Here is a 6,624-nt window from a genome sequence, read left to right as displayed (position 1 = left end):
TGAGCGAAACCAAGGCCCAGGCCGCCTCCCGCCTCGGACAGGCCGAAGCCGCAGCGGTGCCGCCGGCCGGTCCGCAATCTACAGCGCCATCGGCCCTTCCGGCTCCGCGGGCTACTCACGGTGATCTCTCTTCGGGAGGCGGCGGACCCAAGGCTGGAGGCAACTGGGAGGCGTCAGCGGCAACCGCAGAGAAAGGCAGCGAACAAGGCCACTACCGCGGCACGGCGCGGCGTCGGCCTTTATAGCGGCGGGCGAAGACGCCGAGGACCTCGGGGCCTGTGACGTCACAGAGCCGGGGGGGCTGGCCGCTGAGATCGCCTGACAAAAGGCAGGCGACGTAGGACGAATCCAGTGCGCCGGCGAGGCTAACCAGGGAGGCGAAGCGACGGGGCGGGGCGAGGGGCAGCTGGCAGGACTGGATTCCTACCCTACCTCGAAAATTCCAATTATTTTCCTCAAACAAGAACCGGAGAGCAAGTAAGGGACCTCCACAATCTGGAAGGGTCCTTCAGGCAGAGGCTGTCTTAAGCCTAATTAAAGCCCCCAGTCGTGAAAAGCCTAGAAACAAACACCTCGACTAGCGTGCGTGTGTAGGCGGGGGAGGGGAGGCGTGTCGTTTGGGAAGGGCTCCGGTGCTGCTTCCCTGCGGGGAAATCGGGGCTCAGAAAAGGAAAGGCGACCCAACTCACGGGTTCTGCCGTCACTGCCCTGAGGTTCCGCTCAGGACTCGTCTCTCCTCTGCCGGAACCGGCCTTGGGTTAACTGCCTAACGAGAATCCTCCCACTCCCCACAGAATTCCATGAGATGAAACAGTGTTAGCCTCTTCCTCTTGCGGTGTGCGAGGGAACAGGCTCGAGACGTCTGAGTGAAGCAGGGCTGGGAGTTGAATCTTACTCTGTGGTTTAGGACTGTTCATCTTTATAGTTTGGACTTGTGGGTCCAAAAGAGCCTGTGTTTACCGGGCAACGCCCAGTCTGCAGAGGAGACCTCTTTGTCTGCAATGAGGATTCAGCTCTCTGGCAAACATAGATTGACTCCCTGTGTGTGTGACGTACACCACTGGGGAGTCAGCAGTGCGCCAGGCTGTACCCAGGGCCCAGAGCTTCCTTGTCCACGGTGCCCCCAAAACGTGGTGGGGCCTGTAGGCTGAAGTCAACTCTAAAGATATCTGACAGGCACCCTTCAACCTATCCCAGGCAGACTATGTACCTGCCCTGCCCCACCTTATTCAGCCTGGAGAGCAGTTACCGCCGCCACCCTAGGAGACTAAGGCATCTGACTCACTTGCTCGACAGCCACGTGATGGTATGCCTGGCACCAGGGAGACAAAGACACTTCCAAAGCCTCCCAGCCCCACACCCCTCTAAAGAAACCAGAGGCCTACCGCTCCTTTGAGATGGGCCCAGGCACAGACGCCAAGCGGCTCCTTGGGTTACTAGGTCTTTGTCTACAAGCTGGGGTATCCAGTGTCTGCCAGGTGCCATGGCTGATGACAAAGATGAAAGGACCTACAGCTCTCCTCCTACTCTGTCTTCGCAGCACAGCCCTGCACTGTCCTCAGTAGCTCCAGTTTCAGGACCCTAGGACCCCTTGGCACCTTATAACTGAGCATCTGAAGTAGGTCTGGGTAATGCCAGGTCACACAGCTAGCCCGAGAGCCCGGCACAGAGCCTGACATAGGTAAATGTTGTTTTCCAAATATGTCTGGGGACCCCAGCATTAGAATCACTAAGAGATGCTTGATTTTAAAAAAGACAGATTTCATTCGCATATGTGCAATTAGATAGATTACCTCAGGAAGGATATACAAAAATGAATTGCCTTAGAGGAGAATGAAGCCTCCGAGAGAAATATAGGGGTTATTTTTTTTTACTTTATGTCCTTTTAGAATCCACTTGAATGTATTATCCAATTTTTTTTTCACTTAAAATATTAAATTGATCCCACGTCAAGAAAGATGCTTGGATCTGAGCTAGACTAATGAGTTAAACGGGACAAAATTTGTTGGGTAGGTTGAAAAACCGCTGCAAAGGGGTCTCGTGAGGAAATACTGGGCCTAGCAGTGTCTGTCATAGGTGACTCATTTAGTTTCACACTTTCTGGACAGCCCCCCTCAACCCTCCACCTGAAGGACAAAGCAGTTGCTGGACTTGGAGGTGCGTGCTGCAGTTGACTCTCCCCACTCATTTAGCTGTAGCTTAGGCCCATCTGAAGGGCCAGCTCCCACAGAGCGTCCTTTGTGTATGGATGTTTGTGTAGATATGAGGAGAGGGAGGGTGCCGTTGGTTCCAGAGCCGGCCCTCTGGAGCCTGAGAAATCATCCCGCTTCAATCACTCCACGGACCAAGTGACAAAACCTCTTCTCTACAGAAGGAGGAAACACAAAGCCTAAGAGAAGGGATTTTTTCCATTCTTGCAAGGAGGGCTGGGATGTTTAGCCTCTAGCCCAAGGCATGCTCCTGACATAACAGCCCAGATATTTCATTTAAGCACCATCTCGTAAATGCCAGGAATATTTTCTGATTTACAACTGTTCCCAGCATATTAGCTCCAGGGCATCAAAGACCTCAGCTTCAAGCCAACCAGATAGATAATTCAAGTTTTTAATGTCACTGATGAATTCATTTCAAGATGATCCCCTTTATAAATAGAGTCACGATTATTGTAAAAGGTTCAAGGAGTCCCTTGGAGGATATATTTAAGGATATATTAAGCTCCTAGGAAGGAGCTTAATTCTTAGCAGCCAAAACCTGCTATTTACCAAAGAGTTGATTTGGACTTAGTATGTACCCATGTGTTACAGAATAGAACTTCTCCATAGTTTGTTTCTTTTTCTTCTTTCCTTTTTCTTTTTTGCTGTCATCTTAACAGAAGTCAATCACCAGGCTTTTTCTTATAAAGTACTGCTGGATAGGTTCAAATGTCCAACTTTCAGATTAACAGCCGAGTGCAAACTGTTTGCACCGCCTAGGACAACCACATTCATCCACTGAAGTGAGTAAGCTGCTGCTGCTGCTGCTGTTAGGTGCCATCAAGTTGGTTCTGACTCAACTGCTCTTTGTACAACAGAATACAATACTACCCAGCCCTGTGCCACACTGAAATTGTTGTTATATTTGAGCCTTTTGTTGCAGACATTAGGCCAATCTGTCTCGTTGAAGATCTTCCTCATTTTTTCTGATCCTCTACTGTACCAAGCATGCTGTCCTTCTCCAATGATAGGCCCCTCCTGATAATATGTCCAAAGTACATGAGGCAAAGCCTTGCTATCCCTCCCCCACCCCCCAGAAACCACCAGTGTTTCATTTTGGGGGGAGAAAGGAGTGCTGTAGACAGGAAATAGGGAGGCAAGGGGCTCCATAGTGTTTGCCAAAGATGACTGCCACGCTCCATTTCTCATCTCCCTTCTCCTGGTGAGAGCCCCAGCTGATCTCATCCTTTCCAGCAGGCCTCCTCCTCCACTCCCCGCTTGACCTTGACCTTCAGTGATTGTCCAGCGCCAAGGCTGGCTCTAAATCTGGGAGAAGACAGATTCAAACTAGTTCTTCTTCCACCTCCCACATTCCAATCTCTTGTCTAAATAAAATACAGAAAAAGCAAGCACAGTGGGTACTTAGTAGAATTCACTCACTCAGGGAGGGCCTGGGGTAGGCAGAAGAGCTCCAGCAGATGTAGTGGAAAGAGAGGCTGGGCCCAGGACGCCTGGCTCAGCCCTCCTCCCTTACAGGCTGGTGGACTGATGAATATACCACCTGAGATGAAGCTTGGTCAGAGGAGGATTCATACCTGCCTCTCAGGTACCATGTCACAGGGTCAAGGTAGCGTCCAAGCAGAAAAATAAAACCTGCACTCTGTAAAAGCACTCTTTCCCTCTTGGCTCCTACAGGAAACTCTCTTTGGTTTTAAAGCACATAAGAAGTTTCTTGGGAACAGCTAAAAGGAAGGAGGTAGATATTCAGATTTAGATGCCTTTTAATTTTGTGTTTTCCTTCCGTCTAAAACCACTGTTCAAAATAACTTCTAAGAAAAAGAAATCAAACTGCTGTATGATCCTAAAATACTAATTAAAAAACATTTTTAAGGGACTACTAAATAGCAACAAAAGCCTACCAGTGTAAGTGACCTTCTGCAATAATCTGGATGAATTTCAACAGATATAACCTCTTGTAGACAGCCAAGCTAGACACTCTAATTATTGTGAGGGTTCATTTAAATCTGGGTTCCTAAACTTATTTGAATTACTGTCCCTTTTTCAGAAAATAAAATTATTTCAGTGCCCCCTGGCAATTAAAGAATTGTGTACTATGTCCTATAATCCAGGAAAAAAAGTGTAGTTATCTGTCTTTGCAGCCCCACCCCTCCCCCCTGAATCTTTCCAGAACTCCCAGTGGATGGTGTCTCCCACTTTGGGAAACACTGATTTAAACGACCCCCAAAGGAGGCAAAAACTGAGGTGAAGTAAAGAATAATTGTCTCTTTCGGCAAGGAGGCAGGTTTTAAGAAGTCTCTGAGATTTTCTATCTCAATCCAGGTGATGGTTTCACAGGGGTTTGCATATATGCACATCCACTAAGCTATAATCAGTTTGTGTGCTTTCTTGCATGTAGGTGATAACAATTTTTTTAAATAAAGAGAAAAATATATCCAGTATTATGGCAGCATGAACAGGTCTAAGATTCCAACCGTCCCATAGTATTTTTGAAAGTGCCATATATATGTGGGCATTTTGAAAGCTTACCCATTGTAGTATTCTAGGGTCCTTGTTTAAACAACAGCAAGGAATCACAGGGCATGCCACACACACACAAAACATTTTTTTTAGAAATGACAGTTCATTCAAAAGAGCAAGCTGTGGGATATTGAAGACTCCAACTATTATTGTAACCTATCGTTCCCTTCCACCACTTGTTTGTCACACTGTGGTGGCTGGTGTGTTGCTGTGGTGCTGGAAGCTATGTCACTGTTATTTCAAATACCAGCAGGGTCACCCAAAGTGAACATGTTTCAGCAGGACTTTCAGACTAACAATAGACTAAGAAGAACGAATAAGCTGTCCATTGCAAGGAATTAGACACCTTACAATAGCAGCAGAACATTATCAAGTACTGAAAACTTCACGAAGAGTAGTAGAACATTCTCAGACTCAAAATGCAACTGAAGAAGAGCTGCCTTCAGGATCTTCATTTGCTGATAGAGCACAACTCAAAATGAAAAGAAACAGCTACAAACATCTATCAATAATTAGCACTTGGAACATATGAAGGAAATTTAAAGAAATTAAAACATCTAGGAAAATTTAAAGGCATCAAAAATGGAATGGAATGCATAAATATCAATATTATCAGCATTAATGAGCTGAAATTGACTAGTATTGGCCATTTTGAGTCAGACAAATTCAAGAGCAAAGGGGTTGCATTCATTGACATTTCAAGATCTATGTTGAAGTCTAATGCTGTCTGTAACAGGATAATATCTATCTGCATATAAGGAAATTGAGTCAATACAACTATTATTCAAATTTATGCACCAATCACTAAAGTTAATGATGAAGAAACTGAAGAATCTTACCGACAGTAAGTCTTCATTCTAAAACTGATCAAACATGCAATCAAGATGCATTGATAATGATTAGTGATTGGAATGCAAATGTTGGAAAGAAAAGGGAAGGAATAGTAGTTAGAAAATATGAACTTGATGATGGAAATGAAGCTAGAGTTCAAGTGATAAAGTTTTGTAAGACCAATGACTTCTTCATTAAAAATACCATTTTCTTTTCTTTAAACATTTTATTAGGGGCTCATACAACTGTTATCGCAATCCATACACACATCAATTGTGTAAAGCGCATTTGTACATCATTCTCAAAACATTTTCTCTCCACTTAAACCCCCGACATTAGGTCCTCATTTTCCCCCTCCCTCCCCCCTCCCCCCTCCCTCATGAGCCCTTGATAGTTTATAAATTGTTATTTTGAAAAATACCATTTTCAACAACACAAAAGGTGACTATCCATGTGGACTTCTCCAGATGGAGAACACAAAAGTCAAATTGACTACACCTGTGGCAAGAGACCAAGGAGAAGCTCAATATCAGCACCTAAAACCAGACCAGGGATTGACTGTGGAACAGACAATCAATTGCTCATCTCTAATTTCAGGTTGAAGCTGAAGAAAATTAAAACAAGCACCCAGGAGCCAAAATATGCCCTTCAATCTATCCCACCTGAACTTCGAGAACAGATTTGACACACTGAACACGAATGGCAGAAGACCTGATGAGCTGAGAAAGAAATCAGACAGCATCCATGAAGAAAGCAAAGGGTCATGAAAAAGATAGGGAAGATCAAAGTGGATGTCAGAAGAGACTCTGAAACTTGTTCTTAATCATAGAGTAGCTAAGGCATATGAAAGAAATGATGAAGTAAAAGAACGGAACAGAAATTTTCAAAGGGCAGCCTGAGAAGACAAAGTAAAATATAATGAAATGTGCAAAGACCTGGAATTAGAAAACCCAAAGGAAGAGCACACTCTTCATATCTTAAAATGAAAGAACTGAAGAAAATTCAAGCCTCAAGTAGCAATATTGAAAGATTTTATGGGCAAAATATTGAGGAATGCAGGAAG

General features: G+C 45.1%; 1 protein-coding gene across 1 annotated transcript in view; it reads right to left on the bottom strand.

Moving 5' to 3' along the window:
* Positions 1–224, bottom strand: part of SKP1 (S-phase kinase associated protein 1) — a 16,908-nt gene extending 16,684 nt beyond the window's left edge. The window contains exon 1 of the mRNA XM_045285041.1: positions 120–224. The gene's annotated coding sequence lies outside the window, so the exon portion shown is untranslated. The remainder of the gene's footprint in view (positions 1–119) is intronic.
* Positions 225–6,624: the final 6,400 nt, after the last annotated feature.

The sequence above is a fragment of the Echinops telfairi genome, unplaced genomic scaffold, assembly GCF_000313985.2.
Source record: "Echinops telfairi isolate 266 unplaced genomic scaffold, ASM31398v2 ScPeMD7_7469;HRSCAF=8507_1, whole genome shotgun sequence".
Taxonomy (NCBI): Eukaryota; Metazoa; Chordata; class Mammalia; order Afrosoricida; family Tenrecidae; genus Echinops; species Echinops telfairi.
Note: the sequence above shows the minus strand (reverse complement) of the source record. Positions and strands in the feature narration are given on the sequence as shown.